This window comes from Thalassophryne amazonica, chromosome 2, assembly GCF_902500255.1.
Source record: "Thalassophryne amazonica chromosome 2, fThaAma1.1, whole genome shotgun sequence".
Classification (NCBI taxonomy): Eukaryota; Metazoa; Chordata; class Actinopteri; order Batrachoidiformes; family Batrachoididae; genus Thalassophryne; species Thalassophryne amazonica.
This window is the reverse complement of record NC_047104.1, coordinates 150,020,974-150,039,324: the sequence shown is the minus strand read 5'-3', so window position 1 is coordinate 150,039,324 and position 18,351 is coordinate 150,020,974. Positions and strand designations below refer to the sequence as shown.

The 18,351-nt window shown below is 42.5% G+C and overlaps 1 protein-coding gene and 1 long non-coding RNA gene across 2 annotated transcripts in view; one reads left to right on the top strand and one right to left on the bottom strand.

Moving 5' to 3' along the window:
• The window catches only part of LOC117500647 (protein kinase C-binding protein NELL1-like), a 905,329-nt gene that overhangs the window by 157,241 nt on the left and 729,737 nt on the right, over positions 1-18,351 (top strand). The gene's annotated exons all lie outside the window — the stretch shown is intronic.
• LOC117500655 lies at positions 1,505-11,351 on the bottom strand. The gene is made up of 3 exons (XR_004557819.1): positions 11,341-11,351; positions 6,858-6,861; positions 1,505-1,635 (listed from the first exon to the last, which is right to left on the bottom strand). It is a non-coding gene; the product is annotated as an uncharacterized LOC117500655 (long non-coding RNA).

Here is an 18,351-nt window from a genome sequence, read left to right as displayed (position 1 = left end):
AGATGGAAACAAAAACCTGCATTTGAATGTAGTCAAGGTTTTTGATCTGTGGTGCAAATGATTTCTGATACATCACAATATCAAAGCACCAGCACTGTGCCTGACCACACTTCTTTTTAACACCAACACAGCTGTGACAGCAGATCTGAGCACAAGTACAAAAGGTGTGGGTGCTGGCCATGAAAACCACTACTGGTTTGATTGGAAACTAACACCGTGCACCGCACTGCGTGCCGCCATGGTGCAGGTGTAGAATGAAGCTCTTTGTCTTCTTTATTTTAAGTGTGAATTAAGAGGCTTAAAAGAAACAATCACTAAACCAAAATCAGTCTCTAACATAACATGACTTGTGACACTGTGGGAAATTGGATAGACTGGCATTGAAGAAGGGAAAAAAAGAGGCTTAGAGGGACTGAGAAATGGAAAGATAACATGTCACATTTTCTCTCCTGGTCCCTTTTTATCCTGCTGAAGACGTGGGGATAAATAGAGGCTCTGCAAGATTTCTCATGTCAAATGCAGAGAGGTGTGAACTCCTTGCTGAGTAACGGTGAGAAAATAAAAAAACAGCAGGCAAAGGAAAAGGGAAAAGAGCCAGGAGCTAAAGAAGGAAAACTGCAGGTGGAGATAGGTGGTGAAATAAAAGCAGCCTGAGTAATCTCTTCCATTCAGGAGTCAGGAGTAGGATAATGATAAGATAACTGAGCCTTTAACGCCACACCACCCGCCTCATTTTGGCTTGTCAGTATCTCATAAATAAAAAAGCGAAATTTCCCATTGATGGGATGGATATACAGTCTTAGAAGGGGTTAAATAAAACAGGTTTAGCACTTACACTGGTTGAAGATGCTCGCTCGAGCCTCTCCACCTGAAGGAGCGACTGTTATAAATAATTTTTATCTGTATTCCATTGTGCCAAGGGTGCCCACTCCTTACCAACAGTGCAGGACTGTTTGGCAGGACTGTTTTTGTGATGCTCTATGTTTCACACACCACTAGGCAGTCATGAATCCAAAGCAGGGAATGACTGAAAGCTTGGGCATGTTGCATAATGAAGGAAAACCAGGGGATGTTTCAAATTTAAATTTTATTTTAGAATTCTCTTCACATTCTTTGGGTTCTGTCTCATCATTTTCGTGGCTTGTTACCTCCATGACGGACTACTCCCCCTGCCAGTTTGTCTCTTAAAAAGAAGGCTCGAGAAGTTGTGGACCATCTTTCATGAAACACTGATGAAATATTGCTGATCGCAAAAAGGCAAACAGATAGTGATGATCTAGATGTACATTTTAGAGCTAATCTTCACTTTTTTGGTTAATAGATTATTTTCAGATTTTATGACCAGTGGAGAAGAATTACATTTTATGCATCCTCCTACTCCTTTTCAAAGATGTGGAAGTTAGTATGTTGTGTGTGTGTGTTTTTTTTTTTTTTTTTTGCTGTGTACTGTCACATGTTCGAAATAAAGCCATCATCATGCTAACAATAATAATAGCCAGACAGCACTGTGGCTTAGCGTTTTGCACTATTGCCTCACGGCACAATCGTCATGGGTTCTATTCCCACCTGTGGCCTTTCTGTGTGGAGTTTGCATGTTCTCCCCGTGTTTGCGTGGGTTCCCTCCCGGTGCTCCGGCTGGGTTAGGCTCCAGCCCTCCTGTTACCCTTAAGTGGAGTAAGCAAGTATAGAAAGTGGATGGTTAAATACCAGTCATAAACTGTTTATTTTTCAGAAATAAATAATAACAGAAATATTAATGATAATATTAGTAAAATATTGTTGATAAGCTTACCATTGACAAGTGATGCTTTTCTGCAGAAGGTTTTACAGTTGAGTGATTTTGACAGCTGTCCACTTACCTGCAAAATAAACAGGCTTATTGGCTTCATCATGCCAAAAGATACAGTACATACCAAGACTGATGACAAACAGACCATTATGAAAGTCATGATTGCGATCTTCAGATTTTTACAAAGTATGTTTCAGTGAATGCGACCTTTGAGCTTTTGACTTTAAAGTTAGTGGGCTTCATGCTACCACAGAGGTCAGTATAATTACTAGATTCCACAGTAACACTGAGCTGTGTCCTGGCAAGGAGGCATGGTCACCATTTTAATGCTGGGCAACTCAGTGAGTAGCACGCATAGATGCAAAATTAGTCTCGTCAAGAGACAGGTGGAATATGCCGGAAAGCTGTGCATGTTCAAATTCAATTCAATTAAATTTAATCAGCTTATAAAGCGCCAAATCACAACAAAAGCTGTCTGAAGGCGCCTCACACAGAACAGTTCAACATAAAAAATTAAAATACATAATTAAAAACAGAAGTAAAATAATAAAACAGATTAAAAAAAACTATTCATAAGAAAGAGAATAAAAATAGGTTTTAAGTCTTGACTTAAAAATGTCCACGTACTCCGACTACCTCATGGTTGCAGGAAGACCATTCCACAGAGCGGGTGCATGATAAGAAACCCTCTTTGACCCACTGACTTCTTCTTCACCCTGGGAACACAGAGAAGTCCCGCATCCTGCAACCGCAAAACCCGGGCCGGCACATAGGGTTCCACCAGATCGGCCAGATAAGATGGCGCCAGTCCATGAACAACTTTATAAGTCAATAATAAAACCTTAAAATCTGCTCTCACAGACACAGGGAGCCAGTGTAAAAATGCCAAAATGGGTGAGATATGGTCAAACCTTCTGCTTCGTGTCAAAAGTCTGGCAGCAGGGTTCTGAACAGGCTTAAGACCCCTAATGCTGGACTGCAGTAACCCTGAAAATAGGACATTACAAAAAATCCAGTCTAGAAGAAACAAAAGCATGAATCAGGATACTCACTATATTTTGCAGATGGAAAAAAAAAAAAACAGTCCTAATAACATCACTGATGTGGAGGTCAAAGGACAATGTGGGATCAAAAATTACCACAAGGTTCCTCACTTTGTCCGTAAGATGTATGACATACAGTACGAACCCAAGTTGAGCGCCCGCTGGTCAAATTGATGCCGATGTCTCGCTGGACCAAGAACCATTATTTCATATTTCTTATCAAAGTTTAAAAGTAGGAAGTTACTAGACATCCAGCTTCTCACTGATAGAAGACAGTCCTTCGGGGATTTTATGGGAATGAGATTTCCCGCAGTTATCAGCATGTACAACTGAGTTTTACAACTCCATTTGTGGCATGTTGGCAATGCCACAAATGGAGGAAGAAGGGAGACAACATTTTCTTGCTAGATTTGCAGAATTTGCTAGTATGTCAATAAGAGTGCTGCCAAAACTTGTGACGTCTACAAAAAGCACAACCTGCTTATTTGATCCTATACCAACAAAACTGTTTAAGGATCTGTGGCCCATTCTTGGGCCGACTGTGCTGGAAATTGTTAATCTCTCACTAACTTCTGAATCTGTTCCTAAATGTTTCAAATCTGCAGTGATTAAACCATTGCTTAAGAAATCTATTCTTGACCCTAGTATATTGAAAAATTATAGGCTGATATCAAACCTGTCATTTTGATCTAAAATTCTGGAAAAGTGGTTTCACGGCAGCTCGTGGACCACCTCACTGAGAATAATCTTTTTGAGCCATTGCAGACTGCTTTTAGAAAATATCACTCCACAGAGACAGCACTCACTAAAGTAGTGAATGACCTTTTGGTTACAATGGATTCGGACACCACCACGGTTCTGGTGTTGTTAGAGCTTAGTGCTGCATTTGATACCGTGGATCATCATATTTTAGTCGATAAGATGGAGAATCACTTTGGGATTACTGGAAGTGCCCTTGCTTGGTTGACATCATTCCTTTCCAGTCGTTCTCACTGTGTTTTATACAACAACACTACCTCTAACCTTAGTGACATGAAATTTGGGGTTCCACATGGATCTTTCTTAGGCCCCCTTCTTTTCTCCCTCAATATAGCACTTCTTGGGAATATAGTGCGGTGTTTTGGGATTACCTTTCATTGCTATGTTGATGATAATCAATTGCACATGCTGATAATGGTGGTAATCTCACTCACATAAAATCCTTAGAAGATTGCCTTGCATCACTAAGAAGCTGGATGTCTAGTAACTCGCTGCTTTTAAATTCTGATAAGACTGAAATGATGGTTCTTGGTCCAGCGAAACTTCGGCATCAATTTGTTCAGCTAATGCTTGGCCTGGGTTTGTGTGTCATACATCCTACGGACAAGGTGAGGAACGTTGTGGTCATTTTTGATTCTGCATTGTCTTTTGACATCCACATTAGAGATATTACGAGGAGTGCTAACTTCCACCTGCAAAATATAGTGAAAATTTGTCCCATCCTGTCTATGGCTGATGCTGAGACCCTGATTCATGCATTTGTCTCTTCTAGATTGGATTACTGCAACATTTTATTTTCTGGGTTGCCGCAGTCCAGCATTAGGAGTTTCCAATTGGTTCAAAATACTGCTGCCAGACTTTTGACACAAAGCAGAAAGTTTGACCACATTACTTTCATTTTGGCATCTCTTCACTGACTTCCTGTCTCTGCAAGATCAGATTTTAGGGTCCTGCTACTGACCTATAAAATTGTTCATGGACTGGTACTATCCTATCTGGCTGATCTACTTAAATCCTACGTACCGGCCCGGGCTTTGCGTTCACAGGACACAGACTTACTTTATGTCCCTAGCGTGACTAAAAAGTCTGCGGGAAATAGAGCCTTCTCTTATTGTGCCCCGGTCCTGTGGAGTGCTCTCACTTGCGTTAGTGAGGCCGTCGGACTGTTGAGACTTTTAAGTCGCAATTGAAGATGCATTTGTTTTCTATTTTATATGATTAACATATTGTTTTACTATGCTTTTTTATTCTTTTTACTTTTTTATTATGCTTTTCATTTTTTAATTACGCTCTTTGATCTTTTGGTTGAATTTGTTGTGTTTGTTTTCTGTGAAGCGCCTTGAGGCGATGCTGTCATGATTTGGTGCTCTACAACTTTAATAAATTTAATTGAAAATCCCATAATTAAGTGGTTTTGGTTATTCTTGTCACTTTGTCCGTGACATTTCGTCAATAAAAGGGTGTATGTTGCCTGCCGTGCCTGTCTCATTCGAGGACATGGACAGTTAACACTTCACTTATGTCTAGGTGATATTCTCCCCTGCTAATCAGATGTCTAGTTAAAATACGAGGTCTGTGTTAAAAGTAACGGACCTTATTATTTTTTTCAAAAACCATATGGATTTGAATCACATGTGATTACATCAGACATGTTTGAACCCTCGTGGGCATGCGAGAGATTTTTCAGGCCTGTCGGTTACGTCATTCGCCTGTGGGCAGTCTTTAAGTGAGGAGTGGCCCACCCTCTCGTTGTTTTTTCATTGTTTAGGAATGGGTCAGAGACTGCTGCTTTGTTTGATAAAAATGTTTTCAAAAACTGTAAGGCACAACTGAGTGGACACCATTCGATAAATTCAGGTGGTTTTCGGTAAAAATTTTAACGGCTGATGAGAGATTTTGGTCTGGTAGTGTCGCTTTAAGGACGGCCCATGGCGCCTGATGGCGATCTGCGCTTCGAGACGACAGCGTCTCGCCATTTCAAGTTGAAAACTTCCACATTTCAGGCTCTGTTGACCCAGTAAGTCGTCAGAGAACAGAGAACTTTCAGAAGAAGTCAGCATGAGGAGTTTATTCGGACATTCCATTGTTAACGGACATTTTGTAATGAAAGAACCTGCGGGCAGAGTCGCATGTCGGGCCGGACCCGACCGCAGGGGGTCGCTAGAGGAAAAACACCTCCGTTGGAAACCTTAACGGGCAAGTTGGAACATGTCCAAGCTGTTAAACAATTTCTCAGTTACTCACTTGTTGAAAGCCATCAAAAGCCGCCTGAATTTTACAAATGTTTTCAACACGGAGGTGTTTTTCCTGTCGCGGCGCACACAGATTCGCTGAGTCGTCACGGAAACGACTCGGCGAATTTGTGCACAAGTCTTTCATTACAAAATGTCCTTAAACAGTGGAATGTCCGCATAAAGTCCTCATGCCGGCCTGTTCTGAATCTTCTCTGTTCTCTTACGATGTCCTGGGTGAATTAAGTCTTAAATTAGAATGTTTTCAAGTTGAAACAGGCCGACAACGGTGCCTGGAAGCGCTGCGCGATGTCCCTCTCCGTGGGAAGTCCTTACAACGACAGAAACACCCCATAATCTCTCATCAGCCGTTAAACTTTTCACCGAAAACCAGCTTAATTTCTCGAATAGTGTCCACTCGGATATCCCTCACAGGTCCAGAAAAAATGTTGATAAAGCAACGCGCGCCATCCGCAGCGGCTATTCAGACAAAGAGATTCTGACGGGCGGGGTGGAGCACTCCTCACTCAAGGCCTGCCCACAGGCGAATGACGTCACCGACACGCGTGAAAAAACTCACGCATGCGCACGAGGGTTCAAGCTTGTCTGACGTAAAAACATATGAATCAAATCCATTTATTTTTTGAAAAAATAAAAGGACCGCTTTTTTCATCACAGACCTCGTACTTGTTAGTGATTAAAATTGTTCACAAGACCAACATTTTTTTTATTTTTTTATTTTACACCTTAAAATAACTGAGCCGCTGCTCAGAGATTATAATGACTGTGCCGCAAACAGTCACAGCCTCACACAGAGATGTGCACCCACACCACTGACTTCATGAATGAAACTCGGTCAATAAAGCATAATTGTGTAAATATATATATATAAATGTATTGTAATGGTTTTAGGAGCCGCACTGTGCTGAACACAGCAGCAGCAGCAGGACTGCTCAGCAGCTGGAACAGATCAGATCCGTGTAACTTTCAACACTAATATTTGGGAATGTGTGGGTGTCAGAGTAAGTTTAATACTTTCCTTACATAATTTAATGTTAATTAATTTTACTGGCTTGATATCCAGGTCAGAAGGCCAACACGAGCGTATTGAAAATGCATTAACATCCGGGAACTTCATCAATATTTTGCCGGGTTAGGAGGTATCATGTTGCTGTCCATGAAGGGATGTTCGCATTTAGTAGGCAGCATTTGGAGTGCGGACTCTAGTACACATATTAACCTCTGTGCATGCTACCAAGTTTGGTTACAATTGGGCATTTTAAAAAAGTTATTACACTTACAAGATGTTTGCAAAATATGCTCCAGCAACCTTGATCTTTGACCTTTTGATCCTAAAGCTACTAAGCATCTTGGGGTCACTATGTGTAATGTATAAATTAAGTTTGGTGACAATCAGGCCAGGATAACTGATTTGCTCATACGTGAAATGTTGAATGACTGACTGACTGACTCCTGGCACATACTGACATTCAGCCCATTGGCTGTAACATAGTAAAAATAAAACATAAAACAGTGACATATTTTAAAAATCAACATGCAGACCCACGTTGGATTTGCTGTGATGACCCCAAGTGAAAACAAGGGAGCAGCCAAAGGGACTTAATTTTTGTAGTGTTGGTCTCATTGGGAAAGGGGTAATAACTGCTTTCACTGACTCTCACAGACTGAGTGCAGGTTTATTATTTATCTGCAAAATGAAGGTTGTTTACATCGATATACAGAGAATTGTTGAAGGAAATCTACCTTGTTCAAGGTTGATCACACTTCCACACTCATGCACATGTGATAGAGTAGTGACTGAGCGAGGGAGAGGGTGCTGTTAGTGTTATCAGTGCAGTGGATCAGAGAAATATTATTTTGTGATTGGTTGCCTATAGTCAGATTTGAAAACACAAATTAACTTGGCTATGCCTGTACAGACCCTCATGCAGAAAGTATTTTGTGTGAATACTGCCCTGCTGTTTCCTCTGGTGTAGGGTGCATGGCTCTGAGTGTATGCTTTGTTCCTGCTGGCACTCAAACAGATGCACAGAACTGAGGTTGGACACACTAAAGCACAGAGTTTATAAAATAAGCGCTTACGAGGTCTGTTAGAAAAGTATCCGACCTTTTTATTTTTTTCCAAAACCTGATGGATTTGAATCACGTGTGCTTGCATGAGCCAACCTTGCACCTTCGTGTGCATGCGTGATTTTTTTCACGCCTGTCGGTTGCGTCATTTGCTTATAAGCAGCCTTTGTGTGAGGATGGGTGGAGTCTCTCGTCGTTTTTTCTTTGCAAGGAAAATGGCGGAACGACTGGAGCAACGCGACTGCATCAAATTTTGCCAGAAACTGGGCGACAGCCAGGTGGAAACCATTCGGATTATTCAGACGGCTTTCGGTGACGATGCTTTGGGCATCACACAGATTAAGGAGCGGTACAACTGGTTTAAAGACGTCCGCACAATGGTGGAGAGCGAGCCGCGCTCCAGGCGGCCATCAACATGCTGAAATGACCAGACTATCCGAGAAATTGTGGAAGAGGTGGACATCAGCACTTTTTCGGCACATTCCACTGTGACAGAAGATTTGGCCATGAAAAGAGTTGCAGCAAAATTCATGCTGATGGTTTTGGCGTGACGCTGATGGCGGAACAAAAGCGCCACTGTGTTGAAGTCTCACAGGACATGTTGTAACATGCCCAGATCGTCCACCATTCGGAAGATTCAGACGGCTTTCGGTGACTTTTCTGTCATGTGACTATCCGAGAAATTGTGGAAGAGGTGAGCATGTCACAGCATGTCCTGTGAGACTTCGACACAAAGGCACTTTTGTTCCACCATCAGCTTCGTGCCGAAGCCATCGGCATCAATTTCACTGCAACTCTTTTCATGGCAAAATCTTCTGTCACAGTGGAATGTGCCGAAAAAGTGATGATGTCGTCCTCTTCCGCAATTTCTCGGATAGTCACACGACGGTCCCGCATCACCACAGCGTTCACTTTGGAATGATCTGGTCATTTCAGCATGTTGATGGCTGACCAGAGCGTGACTCGCTCTCCACCGTTGTGCGACTGTCTTTAAACCGGTTGTACCGCTCCTTAATCTGTGTGATGCCCAAAGCATCGTCACCGAAAGCCGTCTGAATAATCCGAATGGTTTCCACCTGGCTGTCACCCAGTTTCTGGCAAAATTTGATGCAGTCGTGCTGCTCCAGTCATTCCGCCATTTTCCTTGCAAAGAAAAAACGATGAGAGACTCCACCCATCCTCACACAAAGGCTGCTTACAAGCAAACGACGTAATCGACAGGCGTGAAAAAATTCACGCTTGCGCACGAAGGTTCAAGGTTGGCTCATTCAAGCACACATGATTCAAATCCATCAGGTTTTTGCAAAAAATAAAAAGGTCGGATACTTTTCTAACAGACCTCGTATGATACAGGCTGTCTGCAAATTTTCGTGCTGTATGCCTTCAAAGTGCATTATGCAAGGTATTTGATGTACTGGTGCTTAGAAGAGAACAACAGAAGCTCTGTACAAGTAATTTGCAGTTTGATTTTAAATGTAAACATTCCACTGCATTTGCAGCCTTTGTTATGTTAGAGACTATTGATTATTACATACAGTAAATAATGGTGGAGTAATTTATGGATTGTCACTATATGCCACTAAGGCATTTGACAGAATTGAGTTTTGTAGGCTTTTTCAGCACTTGTTAGATAGAAATGTAATCCCACTCTATGTCAGACTTATTAAAAATATGTATATTGAGCAGAGAATGTGTGTTAGGTATGGGAATGTTTTCTCTAAGTGGTTTTCAGCTAGTAATGGTGTGAAGCAAGGCAGAGTCATTAGCTCTGCCTTGTTCTCAGTTTACTTAGATGGTATGCTAAATCAGCTTGCAGCTGGGGGGTCTGGTTGTTATGGAGGTAATGCATTCTGTGGAGCAATAGGATATGCCGATCATGTAATTTTAGTATTACCCAGTTGTGTTGCAGTGTGTCACATGATAACAATTTTGAAAAATATGCAGAACATTTTTGTATAAAGTTTAACGGTATTAAGAGTAAGAGTATCATTTTTCATAATAACTGTTGGGAAAGTGTAGGAACACGGACCCACAACAGGGGGCGCAAATGAACGGACAATGGAGGAAGTCAAATAACAACACTTTACTGTTGTGAATAAGCACAACAAACACAACAGATTACAACAATAGACAAAGAAGTCAATTCACAAAATGTGTCACGTGGGCAGGCTCGAAGATAAGAGACGTCTGTCCAAAGCAGAACCGGAACCACACGATTTCCTCCGCCACCGAACCCCGTGTCGGATCTGGTACTGCTGGCGAGGAACAAAAACAGTTAAATGTGGGTGCGTTTGCACCCAGCAACCCGTATGGCGGGAAAACCACCTCCACCTCTCGTCGGAAGAATGTCTGCTATTTAACGCACAAAAGTAACAAAGTGTTAATGTCAAAAAGACAACACAGTCGGCTGAGTACTGTACCTCCTAGGTAGAGCGATATCTCGGCAAAGAGGTGGAGATGTTGTCTTGCTGATATACCACTGCTGATCAGACGATTGTTGACAGCTGTCATAGGCGAGAAGTGACAGCTGTCATCTAGATTTAGGTGTTTATTCGATGATATTTTGGCGGACTGAGGAGTGGTTGTCATAACAGGTTTGCATTTTGAGTTTTCATTTAGAATTATGACCTGCTTATTTCCTCAGTAAACATGGATTAATAACCTAATGTAATGAAGCCACTGATAGCTGCTACAAATGTAAACACCACTGGCATGTAAGTGGCCTTTTATTGTGACCAGCCTAAGACACACCTGTTCAATAATCTGCTGTCTAATCAGCATCTTGATATGCCACACCTGTAAGGTTTGATGGATTACCTCGGCAAAGGAGACGTGATCACTAACATAGATTTAGATAGAACAAAAAGGGAGAGTTCTCCGCGCTTCTGTATAGCACAAACTAATCTGGTGCAACCAGATAGGACTGATATACACTCAACAAAAATATAAACGCAACACTTTTGGTTTTGCTCCCATTTTGTATGAGATGAACTCAAAGATCTAAAACTTTTTCCACATACACAATATCACCATTTCCCTCAAATATTGTTCACAAACCAGTCTAAATCTGTGATAGTGAGCACTTCTCCTTTGCTGAGATAATCCATCCCACCTCACAGGTGTGCCATATCAAGATGCTGATTAGACACCATGATTAGTGCACAGGTGTGCCTTAGACTGTCCACAATAAAAGGCCACTCTGAAAGGTGCAGTTTTATCACACAGCACTTTGCCACAGATGTCGCAAGATTTGAGGGAGCGTGCAATTGGCACGCTGACAGCAGGAATGTCAACCAGAGCTGTTGCTCGTGTATTGAATGTTCATGTCTCTACCATAAGCCATCTCCAAAGGTGTTTCAGAGAATTTGGCAGTACATCCAACCAGCCTCACAACCGCAGACCATGTGTAACCACACCAGCCCAGGACCTCCACATCCAGCATGTTCACCTCCAAGATCGTCTGAGACCAGCCACTCGGACAGCTGCTGAACCAATCGGTTTGCATAACCAAAGAATTTTTGCATAAACTGTCAGAAACCGTCTCAGGGAAGCTCATCAGCATGCTCGTCGTCCTCATCGGGGTCTCGACCTGACTCCAGTTCGTCGTCGTAACCGACTTGAGTGGGCAAATGCTCACATTCACTGGCGTTTGTCACGTTGGAGAGGTGTTCTCTTCACGGATGATGCGAAGGAGATGTGTTGCACTGCATGAGGCAAATGGTGGTCACACCAGATACTGACTGGTATCCCCCCCCAATAAAACAAAACTGCACCTTTCAGAGTGGCCTTTTATTGTGGGCAGTCTAAGGCACACCTGTGCACTAATCATGGTGTCTAATCAGCATCTTGATATGGCACACCTGTGAGGTGGGATGGATTATCTCAGCAAAGGAGAAGTGCTCACTATCACAGATTTAGACTGGTTTGTGAACAATATTTGAGGGAAATGGTGATATTATGTATGTGGAAAAAGTTTTAGATCTTTGAGTTCATCTCATACAAAATGGGAGCAAAACCAAAAGTGTTGCATTTATATATATATATATATATATATATATATATATCCAAGTGCCTCACTAATTAAAAATATGCTTTTAACAATCCACCAACAAATTACAAATTACATTTAAACTGCTGTCAAAAACAATATGTTCTGGAGTGAATTAATCTCTCTGCTGGACATGAATACGAGAATAAATTAATTGTTTGGGGAGATCATCATCCCTTTGTGTCTGGCTTAGTTTGTTTCGGTGTTTGTCTCATGTTTTTTTTTTGTTGTTGTTGTTCCAGTTGTCCTTCTTAATTAGCCATATTTATGCCGGTTTTGTCCTGAGGGTGCAAACTACAGGTGGACGTTAAGTTTCATGACCTGCTGAAATGAGATAAGGTCATGATTTGCATGATCAAATTCAATCAAGAGGATCAACCCTCATCAACGGTGCTAAACTGCTGTCAGTGCTGCCTAAAAGACAAACTGTCCATCCTACACATCTTAATGGTTCATCATATGGTTCAAAACAAAATGTGATTTCTGAATGTAAAAGTGCAGCTGGATGTGTGGGTAATTATAGCGGCAATAACTGCCAATGAGCTTTTGAACATTTATTAAAGACGCAACACACACAATCATGTTCATCAGTGTTATTACTTGCCTTACAATTGCCATAAGTCACACATATGAACCTTGATATTAACCTTATGCAAATCTATTTTTAATTCAAGACATGTCCTGAATAAATTATTTCCTCCCTCAGATCTGAGTCCTTGCATGACAATATGTTTGAGAGTGTGTACTGATTGTACAATAGCTGCCACTGCAGGACAGTGCACCTATTCTAGATGATTAATAGATTTTGTAAAGTAGTTAAAATGTGTTTTATAGCTCAGTTATAAAGTTAAAGACTACTTTATTGTGAAGACAATATTAGATAATGTGACCCAGGAGGATATCTGTTATAGGTTCATAACAAGTGTCATATTTTAATGTGTCAGATTGTGTGGGCCCCTGCCCACTGTCCATAGAACAGGGTGAGAAGCTTGAATATCCAGGGGGTACTCAGAGTACAACCACTGCTTCTTTCCATCAAAACGGTAATTCAGATATCTGATGAAGGGATACGCTCTGGTCATCTCCCTAGGGGGTCTTCCAGGCATATCCAACTGGGACGAGGCCCTGGGGAAGATCCATGACACATATTTCACAGTTCGCTTCACAATGCCTTGGGATTCCCCAGAAAAAAGTTAGAGAACTTGGCAGAGGATAAGATGGGGTGAGCTGCTTGGTATGCTGCAAAAAATGAATGAATATTTTAATGTAATCTGGTGCAAAATACAGCACTGGTCACCATATTTAGGAAGCCAAGAATACATTTTCAGAGTTTGCTACAGTAAAATATCATTCACAGGGGGGTTGGGGGGTGATCTGTACACCTTATTAGCAAGCTTTACCAAACCATACATTCTTGTGATTGTCTTCATCTCTGTGGAACAGCCATCATCAGAAATGAGCTCAAGAGGCTCAACATTGACATTGCTAAATGCAGGAGACCTGACTGCTATCAAACAGTCGCCTCAAAGAACAGGGCTGCAAATTTTGTAGTCAAGGAACAATGCCAGGTGAAAAATGACTGCATAGTGTTGGATTCATTCTCTCCTGTCTTCAGTTGAACCACCATCTAATGGCACAACACAAATCCCCTCACTTGCGCAGCCTCTTCAAGCCTTGTGAACATCATGAGTATCTATGCTTCTACACTCTGCTCTCCAGTCGAGGTAAAGGATACATTTTATAATGCACTCAAGACCACTGTCAGTGAGATCCTTGTAATGGAACATGTACACGCTTGGGGACATCACCACCCATATGAGAGCTGACTACAACTCCTGGGTTTGCAGCATTTTTTCCACATTGGCATAGAGTTATGCTCTTACCTTTCCGTTGCATAGCCAACACATTCTCTTCCACCAAGCCCAACCACATTGTATTCTGATAGCATCCCAGATCACACCACTGGCACTAGCTGGATCTCATCATCACCCAAAGACTCTCACTGAACACGGTACAGCTTTCTTATCCAAGCAGAAAGGATATGCAAGAATCCACACTCTGTGAACACTTTGCCATCACCATTGAGGAGCCCCTTAATTGCTGCCAAAGAAGCACTGCTGAGATGAGATGGAACCACGTTCACAAGAGCATCTACAAATCTACAGTGGACACTTTTGGCAAGAGGGACAGACAGAACCCAGACTGGTTCAAAGCAGGAATTGCTGAGCTCGAGTCAGCAATCGGAATGAAGCAAGCAGCACTGTTCAAGTCAAGAGGGAGCCCTCAGAGAATACACTATCAGCACTGAAAAAATGCCAGAAACCATGTCCAATGGATCTCTTGACAATGCACCAATGCCTATGGGTCAGTTCTCCACTGACCATGTTCAATGGCATGAAAAAAGCATTTGGCCCAAGTGCCACTAAGCTCGCTTCCTAAAGTCCACATCTGGCAACATCACAATAGACTGAGGCAATCAGATGGAGAAGTGGTTGGAACACTAACATGATCTTTATTCACAGGAGAGCATCATCACTGACACAGCAATTGAGAATACCATCCTCCTGCCCGCCATGGAAGAGCTAGACATTCCACATTCTGTAGAAGAGATCAGGAAGACTATCAACTCTGAAGTCCATGGCAAAGCACCTGGAAATATCATCATTCCTCTGGAGGCCAGTAGGGTTGGCAAGAAGAGTGCTCTCATCAACCACCTGCATTAGCTCCTACTACAATGCTGGATGAAGGGATAGTGCCACAAGACATGTGTGATGTCAATATTATCACACTTTTAAGAACAAGGACATTGCAGTGACTCCAACTACCACGGAATATCACCCCTCAGTACGATTGGGAGGGCCTTCATCCATGTAGTGCTGAATAGGCTGAAGCTACTCACAGAATGCATTGTCCTTGAAACACAGTGTTGATTCAGAGCTGAACGTTTGACAGTCAACATCATGTTTTCCCTGAGGGAGTTGCAAGAAAAGTTCCACGAGCAAAGGTGACCACTACGCATCGCCTTCATTGACCTGACTAAGACCTTTGACAGTCAGCAGGGAAGGTTTCTTCACCCTATTGCATAAAATTGAATGCCCTCCTAAGTTCTTGAGCTTGATTACATCTTTCCATGAAGATATGCAAAGCACCATTTAGCATGATGGCTCTTCTTCAAACCTGTTCCCAATCAGTTTGAGGCAAGGCTGTGTGTTTACTTCGACACTTTTTGGCATCTTCTTTTCTTTGCTACTGTCTTGTGCCCTTAGTCAGTCAGAGGACGACATTTCCCGCTGCTTTTGAATTAGTGGTATCCTCTTCAACCTTGCACATCGCCATGCAAAGACCAAGGTGCAGGAAGTAATGATTGGGGAGATGCTATTCACAGATGATGCCACCCTGACGGCACATGCTGTGGAGGCTTTACAATGACTCAACAGCCATTTTGCACATGCTTACAGAGAGTTTGGCTTCACTATTAGCATCAAGAAGACCAAAATCATGGATCAAGATGTCAATTGTATCCCCAACATCTCCATTAGCAACTACTCCCTTGAAATGGTTGAAGTTGTCACCTACCTTGGTTCCACTACCTCCTGCAACCTCTCACTGGATGCTGAGCTGAACTCACGGATTGGCAAGGCAGTGACAACAATGACCCACCATGGGAAGAGGGTCTGGGACAACTCTTTCCTGACCTCCAACACTAAGATGAATGCGCATCAACCCTGTGTGCTCAGCACACTGCTCTTTGCCAGCAAAGCATGGACCCTGTATGCCCACCAAGAATGCAGATATAGTGCCTTCCACCTACACTGCATCAGAGGAATTCTGGGCATTACCTGGTGAGAGCATGTCTCAAACAAGAACATCCAGTCAAGAATACCTAGTCTGTTTGCATTGGTCACTCAAATGCTTTTGTGCTGGCTTGGTCATGTCAGCTGCATGCAGGATGGACAAGGAAGTGGTATACGGCAAGCTTGCCTCTGGCTCCAGACCTGCAGGAAAGCTTGTCCTCCATTACAAAGAGATTTGCAACTGATATGTGAAAGCAGAAATCATCAACCGATGTGGCTGGGAAGCCACTGCAGGCAACCACAATAGATGAAAGATTGCCATCAAGGCAGGCATACAGGCAAGTGAAAAAAGAAAGGACCAGCTGGAAAAGTTGGGTGTGGAGTACACCTGTAGAATTTGTAATAGGGACTGTCTCTCAAGAATTGGTTTGTACAGGCACTGAAGATCAACCACAGACTAATCATCTGGCGCACCCCCCATTGTCTCTGTAAGCACAGAAGGAGGCCCAACTATCACAAGCAGTTGTGCATCCACTGCTGACTAATACTAACAGGCTATGTTGGCTGCACCAGGAAATACCCTTGGCAATAAAAAACAACTCAACATCACTTAAAACACTCAAAATATGTCAAGATCACATAGTTAAACTAAGTGAGTTTGAAATATCATGACAAGACAATTCATTTACAAGAACACATACATTCTTGTAAATGTTTTGCACATTGCATCATAGCTTGTAATTCTCTCATTTGTTAAAGAGCCATTTAGGTTGACACCACACTTTTTTCTATTGTCATGCTTTAATGTTGTTTTCTATAAAAAGTAAGGAACCACTGGCTGAGGGTACGTGTTTAGACATGTTTTAGTTTTGGTAAAAACCAACGTAAGCCTCCACAGAATCAACAGCAATCAATGTTCTGTCCCCCAAGGTGAGAAAACCAGTTTGTCTCAGTGTTTGAGATTTTGTGACTTTGGTCTGAATTACCGACTGATCGCCGACACTGATGTGTGGTCAGGGCTCCTATATTACTCCACTGGGAAAGGTGTCACTGAGCCACACTGTCATTTTCATTCTGTGCAACACTGACAATTTCTTCTCCGCTGACTAAGCACACATCTTACCGCATGTGTGTGTGCTCTCAGTTTGTGTTGTAAGGCAGTGGGCTTCCAAGCTTGCTGTCTTTGTGGATTTCAGGCACATATCGCGAAGAGGAGTCAGTGCCAGCTGAGCTGGAGGTGGTGCATTCTGATGTTCTGCCTGTGTCTTTTCATGCAGTGAAACTTAGAACATCCAGGTTTGAGAGCTGAGGATGAACAGTGGTTTTAGAGTCAGTCATATGAGACAGCATGGTTCTTAAGCTTGGGAAGTGTGCAGCAGCAGATGGTTTGTAGGTTGGAAAGATCGAGAGTCTTTCTTCACGTGATTCCACCAGGCACGGCTTTGTAACGTTGCATGTGCATTGCGGTTTTGTTTAATTGTGCCTACAGGTTCACATCCCACCGACCGTGTTTCAGTAGTGGAATGTCTCAGAAGAGGAACATTTTGTTTATTTGTTGATTTCAGCCTTTTTTCATGATTTCTGTGCTCAAAATGTGTCAGATTTGGACACTAACCATTGACCTGTGGCCAGTTTCCCATTACCAGTTTTGCCTGTATGATTCCAAAACAGTGAAATTGGTCCTGATTCATCACAACAGCAGCCAAAGATTATACGAGGTCTGTCCATAAAGTATCGTACCTTTTTATTTTTTTCAAAAACTATATGGATTTCATTCATATGTTTTTACGTCAGACATGCTTGAACCCTCGTGCGCATGCGTGAGTTTTGGGACATGTCCAGCTCTCCACAAGTTCTTTTATACTCACTCGACTGGTAAGCACTGAAAGCCGAGATAGACATGTCCCAACTTGTCCTCTAACACTCCGAAACGGAGGTGTTCCTTTGTCTTGCTTCATCAGCGAATTGGTCGTGACGCGCGAAGCCTCCGCGCGGCTTTCCATGACAAAATCTCTTGTTAAAAGTGAAATCTGCCGGAAAATGGCTGATGTCCAGGTCTTGTGATAACCAGAGAAAGAGCACACGACAGTCTCGTATCCACAGAGCCATCAGCTTAGAAATGATCCAGTGGTTTGTGCCGCATCGTCACAGCTCGCAGCGCGGCGCACCGACCGTCCTTAAAGGGGTCCTTAACCCTGTAGTTAAAGTCCTTATTCTCTGTGAAGCCTGTAAAATTTTCACTGAAAGCCAGATAAATTTTTCGAATGGTTTCCAGGTGCCAGTCTCTAACAGCTTCTGAAAAAATTCTGATGGAAAAAAAGTCCTTTTCATTCCGCCATTTCCAGACAATGAAAATCCGACGAGGGGGCGGGACCACTCCTTCCACAAGGCGTGCTCACAGGCGAATGACGTCACCGACAGGCGTGGAAAAACTCACGCATGCGCACAAGGGTTCAAGCATGTCTGACGTAAAAACATATGAATGAAATCCATATAGTTTTTGAAAAAAATAAAAAGGTACGATACTTTATGGACAGACCTCGTATGTCACAGTGTAATACAACATTTTGAGGTCACTGCTGATTACTGGGGACAT